The following is a 20,948-nucleotide window of genomic DNA, read 5'->3' as shown; positions in this document are numbered from 1 at the left end:
AATATACAGATTATAGAACCTATTGATTTCAATGGGTTTGTTCACCAGCATGTATTTTTCCTGAGGATTTTAGTTGAAGAATAAACCAGCGCACCGTGCTCTATTCTCCTGCACATGTGCACAGCAAGAGGTCTCATAGAAGTAACATAGAGGGTACATAAATGTACACGAAATATGCTAGGAGATGCGTGAAACACTGCGCAATTGTGCAGGAAAAAGAACACATCTGGAACGTGCAGAAAAAGCATCTTTAATTCTGTAGGAACACTACACTGGTGCACATAGGCTTATATGACGCTGGCATAAATGACACCTTCACTACATCCTGTGGTCAGTAGGATTACATTTGTATCCAATTTATATCGTTTTGTAACATTTTATTACTTTTGCACAATAAAAACAATTTAAAAATGGTGTCACTGCATTCAAAGATCCGGAACATTTGTGTTTTTCTGTCTACAGAGCTGAACCAATGACCGACTACTATAATTGGCCCAAATATAAAAGCAAACAATTACAATAAAAGGTCCGGCCTCCTCCCCCCCTTAATAGCCGGCCATCTCTCACCTTATTTCCCTTTCGCTGGTGACGAAACCATGAGATGTCAGAGGAGAGGGAGAAGTATAAAATTCCCCTGAGCGGTAATCACCAGTAAATGTAATTGTATCCTTAATATCTTATGGAGTATAGATATAGTGTAACACTATACATGTAGTACCGTAGTATCTTATTCTGAGCATGTGGTGCGCCCGGTATGGTCCGGCACATCCTAATGCCAAACAGTTATATTCCTGGAAACAAATTTTATATTAATTTAAAAAAAGGCCCGGCCTCCTCCACCCCTTAATAGCCGGCCATCTCTCACCTTATTTCCCCGTCGCCGGTGACAAAACTAAACAATGTCACAGAAGAGGGAGAAATATGAAATTACACTCACCGGTAGTCAGCGGTAAATGTAATTGCAGCATTAATATCTTATGAAGTCTATGTATACGGGGACACTATACATAGAGTATCATAATATCATCCTATATTGGGCATGTGGTGCGTCTGACATGGTCAGGCACATCCTAATACCATACATAAAAAGAAAAAAAAAAAAGGGTCCGGCCTCCTCCACCCCTTAATAGCCGGCCATCTCTCTCCTTATTTCCCCATCGCCGGTGACAAAACTAAACAATGTCATAGAAGAGGGAGAAATATGAAATTACACTCACCGGTAGTCAGCGGTAAATGTAATTGCAGCATTAATATCTTATGAAGTCTATGTATACGGGGACACTATACATAGAGTATCATAATATCATCCTATATTGGGCATGTGGTGCGTCTGACATGGTCAGGCACATCCTAATACCATACATAAAAAGAAAAAAAAAAAAGGGTCCGGCCTCCTCCACCCCTTAATAGCCGGCCATCTCTCTCCTTATTTCCCCGTCATCGATGACAATACTAATATATGTCATAGAGGAGGGGGAAATATAAAATTACACTCACCAGTAGTCACTGGTAAATGTAATTGTATTTTTAGTCATTTATGGAGTATATATAAAGTGTAACACTATATATATAGTACCATAATATCAACGCACTCTGCGCATGCGGTGCGCCTGACATGGTCAGGCACATCCTCACGCCATACATATTAAAAGAAAAACAAAGGTATACCACCTGTATGCCAGATGTAGACATGGCAGTAATCATCCAGCTTGGTCTGATGGAATTGCTGGGCTGCTCCTGATGACATCATCGGTGTTCTTCTGCTTCTCTTGATGGTCTTCTTGGGGCTTATGAGATCTGGCTCTGATGATCTTAAAGAGCCGGTGTGCTGTCCAGGGTTTTCCAGTTAGTGCTGACAAATGAAAACCCTGTGAATAAGGCCTGGTGGTCTGCCGGTATGGCCGAGTGGTGGGCTTCTGCTGCCTCCATCCTCTCGAGATTAAATGGTCGGGAGCCGTGCCGGATGTTGTTTGACTATAAGAAGAGGAAGCATAGGGATTTAGCTGGTATTATAACTTCTCATGACAGCACTGGATTACAGTTCAAAAAAACGAACTAATTCCTGTATAAAAATTTATCACCCTAAGGGCAAAGTCAGACGAGCGTTTTTTTTGCTTTCGCCTATGTGCGCAAAAAAGGGCATGTCTGATAGAGCCAGTGGCTCCCTATGATTTGTTCACATGTCCGTCTTTTACAGGCGCAAAATACTCATACTTCTAAAAGATAGGACATCCGTGCCCTGGGTGGGTCCGTGCGACGCAGAAAGATTCCCCACGGAGAGTCCCCTTATCACTAAACACAGCACTGTCACAGTGTTCAGTGACAAGGGGACTCCCTGTGGGGATGAAGCTGTCACAGCTGTGGCAAAGGACCATAATGCCATCCCATTGCTTTCAATGGGGCCGTTGCTACTGCCGCTGGCCCCATTGAAAGCAATGCGATGCAGTCAACCCCCACAGTGACTTTCGGGGAAGGGCTTGAAACAGAAGCTGGTGTAAAAAAAAAAATGTGTATGTATATGTGTGTGTATATATATATATATATATATATATATATATATATATATATACATCGCCTCTCTACTGCTGTGCAGCTCTGGCGCATGTTCTCGCTGACTGCCGGCACTGCTCTGAAGCACTTTCACCTGGCCGGGGATTTAAAAATCCCCGCTTCCTAAAAGAGCTGTGTCTGATTGGCTGAGCGCTCAGCCAATCACAGGCAGCGCTCAGCCATTCATTGAATGACAGGTGAGTGCTGCCTGTGATTGGTTACAGCGTTCAGCCAATCAGAGGCAGCGTCATTGAAAGCAATGGGCATGGAGCTACAGTCAGGTGCATTTTGCACATGCATGCAACACTTTTTTTTGCGCAAAAAGGACACTCGTCTGACTGAGCCCTAAGGCCAAATGCAGACGGCCGGGGAGGAATCCGACTGTGAGATCTCGTAATGGAATCAGACCTTGTTCCCCAGCGGTGACCCCTGGCTTACCTGTCTGCTGTCTTCTTTCTTTGCTGTAGATGTGCCGGCTGGTGTGCCGCCACACATGCGCAGTGCAGATCTCTTGCACCGGCGATGATGCAGATGTGTGGCCACTCGCTGCAGGATGGGCAGCTTCCATTGACTACAATGGAATTTGCCCGTACGAGCCTCACACTAGAATAGGACATGCTGCGATTTTTTTCCCCCGGCAGCAGAAAATCGCAGTTTATTTCCGCTCGTGGGCATGGAAAAGTGTTTTGCTTAGCATGTCCTATGGGCAGTATTTGCTCCAGATCCCGTAGTGCAAATACGCCCGTGGGCATTGGGCCTAAGACTACTCGCACACGGACAAACTTAAACTTGTGTCTAAGATTCTTACATGGAACTCACATCAGCCGGCACACAGACACACCATCCATGCGCTGTCCGATGTGCCAGACATCACACATTATCATGTGCTATTCTTGTTCAAAAACGAGGCAGGAATGGGACATGCTGTAAATTCTATTTTCCATGAACTATTCATACGAGTAGAAAAAAGTCCCCCGTAAATATACCCGTTCTAATGAATCCGTTTCATTTTTGTCCAACTTTCTAACCAAAAAAATCGGTTCGAAAGTCAGATGGAAAAATCTCCCGTATGAAAGTGGCCTAAATCAGGTTATTGTAAGTTATCACTGAGAGTCACAGAAATTCAAGTGTTCTTCCTAAACAATATTACAGCCTAAACATTCAGGACATATACAGTATATACACCAAGGAAGCTGATAAAGGTGATATTAGGGCTACAGCCCACGTCTAGCACCATAGTGAGGCATAGACATATACAGTATATACACCAAGGAAGCTCATAAAGGTGATATTAGGGCTACAGTCCACGTCTAGCACCATAGTGAGGCATAGACATATACAGTATATACACCAAGGAAGCTCATAAAGGTGATATTAGGGCTACAGCCCATGTCTAGCACCATAGTGAGGCATAGACATATACAGTATATAGACCAAGGAAGCTCATAAAGGTGATATTAGGGCTACAGTCCACGTCTAGCACCATAGTGAGGCATAGACATATACAGTATATACACCAAGGAAGCTCATAGCGGTGATATTAGGGCTACAGCCCATGTCTAGCACCATAGTGAGGCATAGACATATACCGTATATACACCAAGGAAGCTTATAAAGGTGATATTAGGGCTACAGCCCATGTCTAGCACCATAGTGAGGCATAGACATATACCGTATATACACCAAGGAAGCTTATAAAGGTGATATTAGGGCTATAGCCCATGTCTAGCACCATACTGAGGCATAGACATATACAGTATATAGACCAAGGAAGCTCATAAAGGTGATATTAGGGCTACAGCCCACGTCTAGCACCATAGTGAGGCTTAGACATATACAGTATATACACCAAGGAAGCTCATAACGGTGATATTAGGGCTACAGCCCACGTCTAGCACCATAGTGAGGCTTAGACATATACAGTATATACACCAAGGAAGCTGATAAAGGTGATATTAGGGCTACAGCCCACGTCTAGCACCATAGTGAGGCTTAGACATATACAGTATATACACCAAGGAAGCTCATAAACGTGATATTAGGGCTACAGCCCATGTCTAGCACCATAGTGAGGCTTAGACATATACAGTATATACACCAAGGAAGCTCATAATGGTGATATTAGGGCTACAGCCCACGTCTAGCACCATAGTGAGGCATAGACATATACAGTATATACACCAAGGAAGCTCATAAAGGTGATATTAGGGCTACAGTCTACGTCTAGCACCATAGTGAGGCATAGACATATACAGTATATACACCAAGGAAGCTCATAAAGGTGATATTAGGGCTACAGCCCACGTCTAGCACCATAGTGAGGCATAGACATATACAGTATATACACCAAGGAAGCTCATAAAGGTGATATTAGGGCTACAGCCCACGTCTAGCACCATAGTGAGGCATAGACATATACAGTATATAGACCAAGGAAGCTCATAAAGGTGATATTAGGGCTACAGCCCACGTCTAGCACCATAGTGAGGCATAGACATATACAGTATATAGACCAAGGAAGCTCATAGAGGTGATATTAGGGCTACAGCCCATGTCTAGCACCATAGTGAGGCATAGACATCTCCCATTAGTACTACTATGACGTTATAACATACCAAGCTGAACCAATACAATTTCTGCTTATACTCACTGGTACAGGAATGTGTGGTGGTCGCATCTGCAGGGCTTCTACCAAATCCCAATTGATATGCCGGAAAAACCTCTGGGCTCTGATGTCACCGTGGACCCCTAAGCGCGTCGTAGGATCTTCCCGGAGGAGCTAAAAAGGAAAAAAATATAATCTAGTGCTTTGAACTATTATTACTGTCCTGGTCTAGTATAACACGTACTACATAGAGAATATATTCACCTTCTTGATGATGTTCTTCGCCTCGATGTTGGAGGCATTAAATCGTCCTCGATGATACTTTGACCTGCTGGTAACCATGATATTAAGAATGATACCTAAGGCATACCAGTCGATGGCAGCATTGTACTCCTCCCCGCTCAGCATCTCAGGAGCCATGAAGTCCGGCGTTCCAGCATATCCGGAGGCTGTGCGGTCTCCATAGATGTCCTCGAGGGCCAACCCGAAGTCGGCGATCTTTAGATGGCCCGCTGAAGTAACCAGGATGTTATCCGGCTTGAGATCTCTGTGAAGTAGAGGAAACAATGGTTTATTCCCATTCATACTGCTAAGAGAGAATCTGTCCCATTAGCTGATTTACTTTATAAATATATGAAGATGTTACCTAATGTGCGCACAAACATCCAGAATTAATATATCTAAGTATGTTTTATATCAGATTCCAAACCATCTACTATAATATAATCTGGGATTACAGACCCGGCCTGAGTCCATCACACCTAAAAAAGACAAGAATATATTTACCGGTGGACGATGCCCTTCGCATGCAGGTGTTGGATACCGCATACAAGTTCCGCTGCGTAGAAACTGGCACGAAGGGGATAGAAGAGAATTAGTATCTGGAGGCTGACAGAAAGCTCTGAAGAACACATAGTACAGAAGAGCAGAAGATCCACCATGTGAGGTTATTACTATAGACTGCAGGGATCACACATCTCATTCTTCATGCTACATGTTCTCTAATCCTATCTTATTCTGCATACTACAAACATGGGGATGAGGACTCCTGCACAGGGCAGCGCCATATGTGTTTGTGTTATAGATCAGTGGGCTCTCTGTGCGACACCCTATAGAGCCTCGAGAAGATATAGCATCCACCGGAGCAATGCAATATAATGTTACATGCGGTGGAGCATGGAACTATTTTTTTTCTTTTTGCAGATTAATGGCCGCCAAACAGTGCCGATATACAAGAACAGCCATTTCCCTGCTTTAGGTGCAGTCCTATGCAAGCACTGTGTGACTTAGAGTTATGTATAAGAGATGCTGCTATTACTATGTGAGATCCATGATCTACAGGTTCAGACCATATAGAGAGTAATAAGCCTAGAATTGGATAAAAGTCTTTTTACAAAGTGTTTCAGTACTAACATCCACTGACATAACTATATATTCTCTTCTCCATATAGGGAGTCCAGTACTATGAATAAAGCATTATATTTGGGGGCCCTGTTACAGGTTTTACATTGGGGCCCAGGAGCTTTAAGTTACGCCTCTGCGTTAAGCAGTTAAGAGAAGTTGGGTGGCCCAAGATAATCTTTTGCACCCGGGCCCATGAGCCTTTAGCTACGCCCCTGCTAACATCCTATAAATGGAGAGTATAGTTGCAGCTTCTGAGTATAACACTCTATTCTATGTACAGTCCCTTAATGAATGGAGTCCATCATTGGAGCTTGTATGTGGGCAGTAAGGCTAACAATCTAAAGGTTCCTTTACACAGGACTACTATAGGTTACATAAGCGCCCAACAGCCATTCCATGAAGAGCCGCCCAACTATCGCCCCTGTGCTTTACAAGCAGTGATAGTCGTTCTGTGAATGGAGGCTGAGTGGTTGAAGATCATGCTGACCCGCCGCCTCCATTCACAGTAAACAGGCAGTCATGCATTGTAGAACGATTGCCGGTTTACACGGCCGATAGTCGCTTGGTTTTTAGTTCTGCTAAGTGACTCTGACCACTGATCGATTTCTCGCTCCATACCCAGTACACGGGACGGCTATTGCCTGAATTGGCTGCTTCCAGCGATAATTGCCCCGTGTAAGGGTAACTTCACTCATGTACTGTCCTCTTCATGTATAACCTACAGGGAGATGTTTATTAGCTTACGACTACATTACCGTGCACAGGGGCTGTCGAGACACCCCTTCCGCTGTAGAAGTTCATCGAAGTCTCCGCAGTTGATGTATTCCATTCCGAGCAGCACCAGGTCCTGCCATACAGAAGAGCGATACAAGAATGTGAATGTCTAGGATCAAGTTACCAAATGATTGCAGCGTCTTCATTCTATACAGACAGGAACTATCAGAGGTTGATCCAGGGATTATTCTGACTGCCATTATGGAGTCAGGAAGGAATTTTCCCCCCGAAAGGGCTAATTGGCTTCTGCCTCTTGGGATTATTTGCCTTCCTCTGGATCAACAGGGCTGACCTAGATGGACCTTGTCTTCATTCAGCCTCACATACTATGTTACTATGTTATACAGAGGCCATTCTCAGTTATTTCTCCATCATAGATGTAGACTATATGACGACGGGGGGGATGGGACAGTTACATGTATGATGGATCAGTAAGCTCAGTACTGGTGATAATAAGGCTGCAGCCCGGCCCCAGGAGAGGTGTAGCTTATACCTCATACAGCAGCCGTTCTCCATCTAGTTTCACTAATAATGTACATATAAGGCTTTCATGTTTGCATCATAGAGAAGACGCCATCTCATTCGCAGTGGCATCCATAGACTATTTACAAACCGTTTGCCTACATTCACAGATTTTTTACACAAAACCCTTTTCCCTTTAACCCCTGAAGGACCGCCCACTTTTCATGTTTTTATTCTCACTTCTTCATCCCTATTTTCAATACATACATTTTTTCGCCATATGAGGGCTTCTTATTTTGCGAGACGGGTTGTGTTTTTAATGGTATCATTTAGTCTACTATATAATGTATGGGAACATTGTTACATTTGTAAGTGTGGTGAAATGATAAAACACACTGATGCCATTATCCTGCAGATCTTACTGTGACACAACGTTATTCTGTGGGTCGGTACGATAATGGCGATTAGCAAGCTTATATAGTTTTTATTAAGTTTTACTGCTTTTAACCTGGAATATTAAATTTTCAAAATTCTTGGCACCAGAGGGATATTAATTTAATTTCTTTTATGGCAACAAAACTGTACTGAGCTTTCATTGGCTGCAGTTATCATGTGGTTTCCTGTGACATCATCTGTCACAAGCATCACCGGGAATGCAGCGGGCTCAAGGGCTGGATCCCGGAGGCTGCAGAGGGGTAAGTATATCACAATTTATTGTTTTAATACAGGGGGTCTTATTGAAGAGGAGTTTCCAGTAACTGGGCAAGCCCTTTAATTTCAAGTGACACAAGCTGCCATTCAGCATGCTATGTGAGAGACAGTTACAAACTAATTACAATGAGAGCAGCCTGTATTGTAGAAAGGGGGGTCTGCAGACCCCCAGCTTAGGAGCCTGGTTGCAAATAGTAACTATTCAATACCATGATGCTCTGAAAATAAGACCCTGTCTTATAATAATTTGTGCCCCAAAACAGGCACAGGGTTTTCTTTTCGGGGGATGTCTTATTAATACTAAGCTTTTAGCCGTGGTCCGGGTTCCTCCCGATGGTCTGCGAAGTTCCGTAGTTCCGCCGGGCTTCCTGCACTCCTTGGCCGCTGACAGATCATCACTTCCTGTTTGCAGCGTTCATAAATCCCGCCTCCAGGAAGCGATGGCTCTGATTTGCCAGCGAGCACTGCTGTCAGCCAATCACTGCAGTGCTCACTGAACCAACGTGACGGCTGGTGAGTTCAGACGCTGTGGAGTTTCAGCTACGGAATGTGCACCGACATTCTCCAACAATGTGCAGTACATGTAAATGAGAGGGCTTTTAACAAACCCCATTCACTAACAATGGAAACAACCTGCAGTGGAGGATAGTCATGCAGCATGCGTCATCTGTCACAGGAAAGGGATGGATTTTCATTGTGGATTTCATTCAAGGTAATGAGTGACGTCCGCAGTGAAAATCAGCAGATTGACCCCCGATGTTTGCACGTACCCCTGTGGTTCGCTTCTATGTTTGTATTAGGTTTTTTGCTGTTCAATTTGTGTCTCTAGAACTTTGATTAGAGTTCTTGCACATGTGTAGCACCCAGTTTTTGGTATTTTCGGTTGTGCTTGTTACTGTTGTTCACCTTGACATCCATAGACTCCCGGCTCCCATATCCCTGTACAGATATACTAGGACATTAATAAGCATAGCATTGTACACCTACAAACTGAATAGCGGGCATTCATTATAATAAAGGCATTGTATATTTAATGGCCCCTCAGTGGAAAGTGGGGCCCATTGTGACTATTGCTATGTCAGCCCAAGATCTCTGTGGATGGAAATGTCTTACTGTTGCACGGCTCGCAGATACTTTGTATCACTACAGCATCAGGTACATATACTGGTATTTGTTCATTTGGAAGTAGTCATAAATGTACCTTTGTCTGGAAAGCAAATTGTCCATGTAGAAGAAAGGGGCTGCCAGATGCAAGTTGTAGCACCCGCCGCTCCACCATCACGCGGTCCTCTCCTTCGGTAAGCAGGCTTCTCTTGGCGATGACTTTTACAGCAAACTTCTGCCGAGTAGAGTTGTCTTCTGCCAGCACCACCTAGAAAAATAGTCATTTATGAAGACTCTTTAAAGAGGACAAATAGAGCAAAAATCCGAAACTGATCTGAAGGTTGGATTCACAGTGCAGGTTTGCAGTGCGGATTAGATAGCTACAAAGCAGGTAGCGTAGGAGCGAGGGACTGGGGGGCGGGAGATTAGGACAGGAAAGGCAAGTCTTTCTTCAAACGTTTAATGGTCAGGTGATTTGTCAAGCTGCGGAAGTTGCAAACGAGGAGCTGGGACTGATGTCGGATGCATCGGGCTCCTGTGGTTTCGGTGTAATTTTGGAGGACAGTTGGTGCAGTGCACCATGGCCCAGAGAATGGTTCGAAAGACGGTGGGTGAAGAACATAACACTGCTGGAGATTTTTCCGCTAATGGTGGCGGTGGAGATCTGGGGGCCGATTTTGGAAAACAGGAATATCTGCTTCTGGTCGGATAACCAGGCAGTAGTGACAGCGGTGAACAGGCAGACGTCCAGATCTCCCTTGGTTTTGGCAGTTTTACGCCATTTGGTCTTGCGATGCCTGCAGAGTAATATTAAGCTGAAGGCGAGATACGTACCCGGAGTAAACAATAACACGGCTGACGCTCTTTCTCGTTTCCAGATGGAGAGATTCAGGGAACTCCACCCGACAGCGGATGTCAAAGGGGTATGTTGCCCGGCGATCTTATGGGAGATAGTAGAAGAGAGCTCACGACTCTGATTCGCAACTCCGTTGCGGAATCGACGTGGAAGCGATATAATGCTATATGGAAAAGGTGGTTGATGGCAGCAGGGGGACAATTCCCTGAGGGAGCGCGGGCAAGAGCGGTGACATTAGACGTGATAGCGGAGCTGCGGCGTCGGGGTGCATCGGCGAGCTCGGCGCGCAAGCACTTATCGGCCATTGCGTTTTTGTTGCGCCTGCACGGACGGCGTGATGTGACAAAGGAGTTTGTCTTCGGACAGATTCTTAAAGGTTGGAAAAAAGAAGGGTCGTCAAGAGACGACAGGCGGCCAATAACATTTGAGCTGTTAAAGGCGATGCTGAACGTTTTGGGAGCAGTGTGCAAAGATGAAAGCGAGGTGCTGCTCTTTCGGGTGGCGTTTTCGTTAGCGTTTTTCGCGGCATTGAGACTGAGTGAAATAGTGGCTCCCAGCTGTAGGAAGCTGGGGGGTTGCGTTTCGAGGATGTTCTATGCAGTACAGATGATATAAAGCTATGCATCAAAAATTCCAAGACTGATGTGTATGGCGCAGGCGAGTGGCTGCGCTTGACGGCGTTGGGGACAGCGGCGTGTCCTGTGGCGTTGCTGAGACAGTTTTTGTCACGGCACAGCGGAAAAGGACAACTATTGGCGCATGCTTCAGGAGCCCCACTGACCAAGTTCCAGTTTGGGGCGGTTATGCGCACATGCTTGAAGCGATTAGGTTTCGAGCCCAGCGAGTTTGGCACGCATTCTTTCAGGATCGGCGCAGCAACGTCAGCGTTTGCTTGCGGATTAAGAGGAGACGAGGTGAAGCGAGTTGGACGCTGGAGGTCGGAGGCGTACAAGTCGTACGTCCGACCAAATTTGAGAGTGTTATAGTTTAAGTTACATTGTGGTGTGCCGTTATGTGTTTATTTTGCAGGTTCGGAGTGGACAGTTTGGGTGGTGGGCCACTCTTTCATTCATTGGGCAGAGAAACGAGCGGGGACCCGGCCCATTGGCAGAAACCTGGGCCTGAAAGAGGTCCAGGTGAAATGGCACGGGGTAAGAGGTCTTCAATGGGCCAGGCTGCTACAAGAAATATTGTGTGTCAGCAGATGGTCCCAGGGGAAAGTGATACTGGTAATTCATGCGGGTGGGAACGACTTGGGCCGGGTAAGGGTAGCTGAGTTAGTAACGCTTATGAAGGAGGATATGTTGAGGTTCAAAAAATTTTTTGAGGACACCATTATAGTATGGTCCGATATAGTTGCCAGGAGAGTGTGGAAAGAAGCAAGGGACAGGGAGGCTATTGACAGGGTAAGAAAAAACGTAAATTTTAAGATTTCTAAATTCGTTAAGTCAATAGGAGGGGTAGCCGTGAGGCACTGGGAGCTGGAGAAAAAGGTGCCAGGTATGTGGAGGAAGGATGGTGTCCATTTAAGTGATATAGGTATGGACACATTCCTATCGGGGTTGCAGGACGGGGTGGAGGCGGCTATGTCGCTGGCATGTGGGGGGCGGATGGCAGCGTAGGCAGGCTGCATCCTTCATGGCGGTTTAGCGGTATTTCCATGCCAGCTGGAAGATTGAGGGTGCGTACAGGCCGTAACGGGCTTTCTCACGCCTCGAAAGGTTTAGAGCATTAGATGTTAGGAACAGGCGATAGGCATGGAAAGAAGGAAATAAGTTGATGTTATATACTAATATTAAATAAGCTGTGGCCTTCCCACATAATTTATGCCAGCATAGAGTGAAATACATGTCTTTTAAAGAATTTTGGTTAATAAAGAAGTTTTTGTTACTAAGAAGTGGTCACGTGTTTTATTGGAAGGGAGCGGGAAGTATGGGGAGTCCCCCCAGTCTAGATAGCTACAAAGCAGGTAGCGTAGGAGCGAGGGACTGGGGGGCGGGAGATTAGGACAGGAAAGGGTTAAGCGACCGGAGGAGGTGGGAGGAGTTAATACAGGAAGAAGAGAGAGGGAGAAGGAGAGTGTGCCATTCCACGTGGAGTAAGAGAAGAAGGAAGACGCCCACCCGCCCGCCCTCTGAGCTGAGGGGGGAATGGGAAGGGGTTTTCCGGGTTGAGAGGTGTTAAGTTGTCACAGCAGTAGGCGGTTTAGCGGTATTTCCATGCCAGCTGGAAGATTGAGGGTGCGTACAGGCCGTAACGGGCTTTCTCACGCCTCGAAAGGTTTAGAGCATTAGATGTTAGGAACAGGCGATAGGCATGGAAAGAAGGAAATAAGTTGATGTTATATACTAATATTAAATAAGCTGTGGCCTTCCCACATAATTTATGCCAGCATAGAGTGAAATACATGTCTTTTAAAGAATTTTGGTTAATAAAGAAGTTTTTGTTACTAAGAAGTGGTCACGTGTTTTATTGGAAGGGAGCGGGAAGTATGGGGAGTCCCCCCAGTCTCTTCAGCGCAGCTCCATAGCAATCTACAGTACAATGCATCTGGATGGAGATCTGTGTAACAGTAGGGAATTACATGTTATGTAGTAATATTAATGCTGTGTGCAGAGCAAGAAACATGTGAGGAGAAGACGCATTGTGGTTCCATCTTACTAACAGGGTCTCAGACAATGATCATGCAGCTTTGTCATCATCAGCCTCTTGTAGGATTCTACTATATTAGAAGTATCGCACGCGCTCTGGACTTTACATTGTGGACCGTTGGAGAAGCCAAAGTATAGAACCTCTTGTATCAGAACAATAAAGCAGAAGAGCCTGAACACATCACTTCAGTGTTTTGCGCTCTTCTCTGATGCATCGTATACATTATATATATAGATTGGATATACCTGATGGATAAGGCTATGATACCCCTTGAATATCATCTAAATGAAGTCATTACTGTAACAATCCACAGATAAAAATCCATATGGAAAAATTAGCATGTTGTGGATTTTCAATCCTCATGTTTCAGAAACTGTGAATTTTGTCCAGTTTTCACCCACTTAATGTGCTGTATACCGGGTGGATGCACCTGTGATTCCACTGCACAACCTGTTTCACATTCCAGGTACTGTATATGCCGTGTGCAGGCACATCCTAATGCCATATGTACATGTGAAAGTCAGTCCGTCCAATAGTCCAATCCATATTTCAGCCCCATTTGTGGTGGCATTCTCAATATAATACGTGTGCTATAATACAAATATTTGTTAACCCCTTAAAAGGGCTGTTGGAGAGTTTAACTATTAGTAGAAGCGCAGATAGCGCTGTGAACATTGTAGCAGCCAGGGTTGGTACTGCAGACAGTGAATTCAATAGGAGCTTTGCCTGCAGTACCAACCCAGGCCTCTGTATTATGGACAGCGCTGTCTGCTTCCGGCACTGCCAGCAGGCCCAGTCATTAGCTGTATTTACTGCATAGCAGGAGTTTGGGGTTTATATTGTCTGTATAACTTTTTATTCCTGTATTTTTTGGGGGGGTGAGACCTAGAAATGTCAGCATTGTTTTTTGGGTTTTGTTTTTACAGACTTTACCATGCAGCATAAATCGCTTGAGAACATTATAGTTCAGATCGGCACGATTAGAGCAATACCAAATTTATACAGTCCTAATGTTTTACTACTTTTGCAAAGAGGGGCATACACTGAACTCACAGGGCCCCACAGCAGAACTCAGAATTAAATTAGGGACAGCATATCTATAACAGCGGCTCAGCTCTAGTATACCTCTAATACAATCATATCATAGAGATGCTAGATTCTACACTGTGATAGTGATTACAGTGCTGTTACCTCCAGTGATCACATGTGACATCTCCTCTGATTGATGACTTCTGCTTTCGTTTTTGTTCTTTGTCTGGGCCCAGAATTCCACTAAGATTTCTTCTTGCCAAGATTCATCCCTGCACATTCCCCATCCTACCACTAGCTCTCACTATCTCTCCATAGTATTGGTGTCTCCTCTGTGGCCCCAGAAAGTACCGCTGTCCCCCCTCTGTGTCCCTACAGACTACTGGTGTCCCCTCTGCGGTGCCACAAACTACTGATGTCCCTTCTGTGTCTTCCCTTTCCCCTGAATGTCCGACTAGCAGTTGCAGCATAAATCTCTTTGTAACCTGCTGGTAGGGGGCGCTGCTCTCTCAGGCTTCTTATACTCAGCTGAGCGCGATATCAAGTCATGAAACCCAGACTGATATCGCACTCATCAGCGTGTGATTTACCCAAGGACCCGAGGCGTTTTTCTTTGGAAACGCCTCCCATCACTTCAGGTAGAGTGCAGGAAGGAGGTGGAGAGGAGAAGGCGGCTTCTACACTGACGGATCCAGACCAGCAGGAATGTAAGTTCCAGACTTGTGAAGGGGAAGGGATGTCCGCAGACTAGAGATGAGCGAACGTGTTCTTAACGAACACTTACGCACCTGGACACCGGCTTTACCGAGGACTTCAGTGTCCGCGCGTAAAGATTCGGGGGGCGCCGGGGGGCGGGGAGAGGCGCGGCGGCGCGGGCGGCAGCAGCGGGGAACAGGGGGGAGCCCTCTCTCTCTCCCTCTCCCCCCCACTCCCCGCCGCACCCCCCCGCGCTGCCACGGCGACCCCCTAACTTTTTTCGCCCGAGCACGGAATTGCTCGCAAAGTTCGGTGTTCGGGCGAAAAGGGGCGGAGCCGAACACGTTCGCTCATCTCTACCGCAGACGTAACCGCTCATCTCTAGTTATAAATATTAGTGGAAAAACGGGTAAACCAGAAATAGTCAAGAGAAATCACACTGGCACGTTCATGTGAGGAATGCAACCACACTTTATAGATATGTTGTAGTGTGATTCATATAGAACCATTGCAGTGGTAGGTGTATATTAATACTTGCCAACTGGCCTGAAATGTTGGGGAGAATCTAGGAAGAGAAGGCAAATGACCCGGGCACCGAACCTGTGAATTACACTCGCCTCTCTCCCTCTGCACCCCTCTTCATTGTTGGGCATTGCTGGCAAGTGAAATGAAGGAGAATGAAGAAGTGCAAAGAAGGAGAGAAGAAAATAACGACCGGTCCGGGGCTTGTATTCAGGTCTGTATAAGGTCTGTGTGATGTCAGAATAAAGCAGGGGAGGGGTGACGGCTAGTCTGGTGGTCTGTATAGAAACACAGAAGACCACATGGTCCATGTCTACCATTGTAATATTTCCTTATCATTACTCTTTAAATGGGTCCTATAGACTGTATTAAGTCAGTTCTGGTCTAGGGTTTGTACTAAGTAGGGTCTGATCTGATATTTGTATTCATTCCCTGAAGGGTTTTCTGCTCTTTTTTGACTGATGACCTTTTCCCTAGATAGGTCATCAGTACTGTAGTTAATGGATGGGCATCTGCTGATCTGGACCCCTTTCCATCAGCTGATCGTCCGGCCCACTGTCCGGTGTAGTAGGCTGGATGTTGTGATCACTGGTCAGAGGAGGAAGTCTGATCTCTGAACATGAAGTGTAGGAGCAGCGTGGTGCTGCCATTGATTTCAAGCCAGCGCTCGGACTACGACCATTTTACTGGTGATGAACTATCCAGAGGATGGGTCATCAGTTAAAAAAGTGCAGAAAACCCCTTTAGTGACGAGTCCCTTTAAAGCCTTAATGACAAACCATTTCCAATTTTTTTCATTGCCCATTCCTAGAGCCATAACATTCAAATGTCTCCATCCCCATAGCCGTACTAGGGCTTGTTTTTTTGCATACATGTATTATATAACTTTTATTAACATTTTTTGTGGGAGGGTTGAGAAAAAAATCAGACATTTCGCCATTGTTTTCTGGATTTCACTTTTCAGGTCAAGCATGCAGAATAAATATTGTGATACATTATTCTCTGGGTCCGCACGATTCTGGCAATACCAGAATTTTTTGTGTTTTGCTATATTTGTACAGTATAAAGACTTTCACATTTCTGTCGGCACCTCCCAAGAGCTATAGTGTTTTTATTTTACCACCAACCGAGCTCTATGAGAGCTTATTCTTTTGCAGAGGATCTTTAGGGCTCAGTCACATGGCGTATTTTGCTGCGCATCTTATTTGCATCTGCGATCTGCATCTATTAGAACCAATGCTTTTCAATGGCAGCGGTCACATGTCTGGTTTTTACCAGCGCACAAAAATGTGCAGCGGTAAATATAGGACAGCGGATCTTAAAACGCAAATAACTACGGTATTCAGGATTTTTTGGATGTGAAACTCTTGAATGCTGTCACATCCAGGGGTTTCACCTGTGATCAATGGGGCCAGCGGCGGCCCCACTGACATACAGAGAAGATCGCGATCCTCTGTTATAGCTGTGACAGCTGTGGTTGAGGATTTATTCATCATCACTGAACACTGTGACAGCTATGGCAGAGGACCGCAATGATATCCCAATGCCGTCACAGTGTTCAGTGATGAGGGGACTCCCTGCGAGGATGAACAAATCCTCAGCCACAGCTGTCACAGGACTGCCATCTTCTCTGTATGTCAGTGGGGCTGCTGCTGCTGCTGCTGACCCCATTGACCACAATGGGAAACCTCTGGATGTGACAGCATCCAGGGTTTTCACATCCAAGGAATCCCCTGCTGCAGCTGTCACAGCCGCAGCAGGGGATAGCGGGCAGCACACTTTAGTCGCGCATAAATGCAGCCAAGTGCATTTTCTCAGCGTGATGCCCGCTTTGGTCACGCAAATATTTGTGCATTTGGGTTTTGCGCAAAACAATGCGCAGCAAACAAACGCCCGTCTGACTGAGCCCTCAGTCTTCATTTATCTCATTTTTGGAAAAGATAATCACTTTTTATTACGCTTTTTCTAGAATTTTAATTAATAAAATCTGCAATTCTTCTTTTTTTTTTCAAGCTCTTCACAATATGTCAAACCCTTATATTGTGCAAAAATAATGCCATTTTCAATAAATCCCTGTGTGTATTACTTATTGGTGCGAGTCAATATGCAATATGTGTGTCATACTAAATGCATACAAAACGTGGGTGCCAATCATTCAATATGATGATAGTTGAACATGCATATAGTATAATTATCACATGGGTAAGGTACCATGTTATATTCAGTTATTGTACAGTGGAAAAACAAGATAATTTTCCCCATGGCGGTGAGCGTAGTTGCGCATACAGCCGGGTGAAACCGCCCTAATAGTGCTTCTCAAATCCAACCCACAAAGATGAAATAGGCTTGAACACCACAAAGATGCTAATAAAACTCTATAAGACCCTAGGTAATCATATGAAACTATACCCTCAAGAGAGATAACATTATAAGATCACGGCGTCGGCATTAGGAGTCACTTACATCACACAGTCCAAATTACATAGATACACATCGCCAAAAAACTAACATGCCAAAACATTTAAAGAGGGTCCAGAGATGACTAAATACAAGAAAAGTCATGCAAAACAAGATAATACAAATGGGAGGCCAAGACAGCAGAGAAAAAAATATTTACTTAGAATTTAAACCCCGCCCCCTCCATCACCCCCCCCCCCTCCCCACAGAGCAAAGTAGAGTCCAGACATGATCTTAGGCAAAAGATCTAAAAGTCCTGAGGACAGTCATAGTGCAAATCTGAAACGTCCAATTTAGACCAAGGAATTTTCTTCAGAGCCCATAAAGGTCAAGATCACGAAGTTCCATCAGTCCAACGGACAATCCACCAATGATTCCAAGACGTGACAAAGTAGGGCCAGAAAGAAGCCAGAACTCCAGCGGTCAAGGAGTATTACCAACGGGATCCCAAAGAGGCAGCCCCCAAATAGATAACCCGGGGGAGAACACAGAGAGGAGACCTATAACAAAAAATATACAGAAGTGTCAAAACAAATGTATAAAACAAACAATTAAACAAGGAATCCTGTAAATAAGAGATCTTCATGGATCCTTTATGGGCCAACGATTTGTAACCGAAATATCCACCGAGTTCCATCAGTCCAACGGACAATCCACCAATGATTCCAAGACGTGACAAAGTAGGGCCAGAAAGAAGCCAGAACTCCAGCCGTCAAGGAGTATTACCAACGGGATCCCAAAGAAGCAGCCCTCAAATAGGTAACCTGAGGGAGAACACAGAGAGGAGACCTATAACAAAAAATATACAGAAGTGTCAAAACAAATGTATCAAACAAACAATTAAACAAGGAATCCTGTAAATAAGAGATCTTCATGGATCCTTTATGGGCCAACGATTTGTAACCGAAATATCCACCGAGATTCATACTCCTTCATATGGGTCATTATGAATGTAGCAATAGTAAGGGTGTGGGGGGTGTATGGGGGGTGGCACATGGATGGATTCTAATTGTGGAATCCATGATCGCCCTTAGAACATGCTGAAATAGGATTGCTGAAGAGGGAATATTCTTTTAGGAGATCTGGTCTGTGGTTTCAATTAGTTTAGGGATCTCAAGGAATTTGTATCTATTTAGGGGGTGTATATTTAAGGGATTTAAGGTGGCCTGTATTTGCTTAGGGGGTTGGTCTTGGCATCTGCATATATACATATGCACTTGTTTTGGAACATTTGTAGCACAAATACAACTACATGGATATATTTTTTTTTATTTTGCCCCCATTTTTTTGTTTTATTATCATTATTTGGACTGTTGACTAATTATTTTATATTAGTAAATGATACAGAATACATTTTTGGGAGCAAAACATATTTCTGACTGCAAACTGCTGCAATTTTAGCATATATAGTAGTGTCATGCAGGAATTGACCCATTTTGATAGTAAACTGTCAGAAAGAGAAAAAAAAAAAAAGCTTAACTCACCTAGAAGAGCTGTCCGTGGCCAATCAGAGGCAGTGCCCAGCTGTTATTGAATGACAGCTGAGTACTGCCTCTGATTGGCTGAGCGCTCAGCAAATCAGAGGCAGCACTTTCTGGAGGCGGGGAGAAGAAGACTGCTGGGACTGGAGAGAAGAGCCAGGCGGATCCATTGAAATAAATGGGAAAGCATCATGAACTTCTGCCACAGCTGTGACAGCTGTGGCAGAGGATTTCTTCATCCCTGCGGTCCCCGCGGGGGTGAAGGAATCCCCTGCCATAGCTGTCACAGCTGTGTCAGGGGAGCAGAATGTTCTCCCTATGTTTTCGATGGGGCTAGCGCTGCTGCCACTGGCCCCATTGAAAACAATCGGCGATATCGCAGATTCTTCTTTGCGATGCGAGATTACAGTGAAAACATCGTAAATGAGAATGAAACCGTTGAAAATCATTGGTTTCATTATCATGCGTTTTCACTCTCTGTTACATCGCAAGGCGATTGCATAGCAAGTGGGTGCCCCCCCTACGGGTGCCAACAGTCATGCCATAGAGGCTGCAGAATCTCAGCGGTATATTTTATTTTAGGGCTCCTACTCTCTGGAGTTTTTGTAACGCTGCGATATCGCTGCGTTTTCTAATGCGATTGTCAGTGGGACTTTCTAATGTTAAAAACGCATCACAAGTTTGTGCTTTGTGATTTTTGTGCGATGCGTTTTTAACATTAGAAAGTCCCATTGACAATCGCGCTTAACAAACGCAGCGATATCGCAGTGTTATAAAACCGCAGCTGTGTGGGCGCCTTTACAGCGCAAATGATGTGGAAGATATTCAAAAATCTCATCCATATGAAATAGAGAATTTCCGCACAGAATCTGCAGAGTATTTGAAATACATGCCGGCTCTAAATCCAAAGTCCGTCTAGGCTGCTGATTGTGATGGCGGATTTCAACCTTTCAAATATAAAGCTTGAAGCCAGTAAAGAATCTGCATTAAAAACCTGGATCAGAAAGCCGGCAGCAAAAATGGAGTGAGTGAAGACACCCTTAAAGAGGTACTGAAGGTATGACCCGTCTCTAGGGTACACTAACTTACTGCTCATACACGGCACTGAGAAAGCTATATAAGAACAATAAGACAAATCAGACAGAGGAAGTATAGGAGGATTTTTTTTTGGGTGAGCGTGGCTGTCATTTCAGTCCATATCAAGCACAGCGCCATACTTGGTTTATTGGCTTTTCTTGGTATTGCAGCTCAGTCCCATTCCATTAAATGGGACTGATTTGCTCCCAGGCCATGTGACCAATAAAGATAATATCACTGGCCGGGGAAGAGGCTGCAGTGCTCACCCGAGTGCATGCCCTCTTCAATCAGCTGATCGGTGGAGAGTCCAAGCAACAGACCCCACTGATCTGATATTGATAACCTATCCTGGGGATAGTCATCAATATTGTAGTCCCGGAAAAGCAGTTTAAATATGTTGCCCCATTTGGAAAATGCATGAATCATCATGACTAAATCAACATCACTGTTCCTTAGTTTGCCTGGGTGCCAGGCACTACAACATCATCTCTGCATGGACACATGAGTGGCTGTAATAAGCATCCTCCGGCAGTATCAGCTGGCCATTGGCGCAGAAAGGTTCTACATA

General features: G+C 44.8%; 1 long non-coding RNA gene across 1 annotated transcript; it reads right to left on the bottom strand.

Annotated features, from left to right (window-relative positions):
- Positions 1–1,301: 1,301 nt before the first annotated feature.
- LOC136627081 (uncharacterized) lies at positions 1,302–6,005 on the bottom strand. Its single transcript, XR_010792748.1, has 3 exons — positions 5,942–6,005; positions 5,201–5,702; positions 1,302–1,974 (listed from the first exon to the last, which is right to left on the bottom strand). It is a non-coding gene; the product is annotated as an uncharacterized lncRNA (long non-coding RNA).
- Between the last annotated feature and the right edge of the window lie 14,943 nt (positions 6,006–20,948).

This window comes from Eleutherodactylus coqui, chromosome 5, assembly GCF_035609145.1.
Source record: "Eleutherodactylus coqui strain aEleCoq1 chromosome 5, aEleCoq1.hap1, whole genome shotgun sequence".
Classification (NCBI taxonomy): Eukaryota; Metazoa; Chordata; class Amphibia; order Anura; family Eleutherodactylidae; genus Eleutherodactylus; species Eleutherodactylus coqui.
Note: the sequence above shows the minus strand (reverse complement) of the source record. Positions and strands in the feature narration are given on the sequence as shown.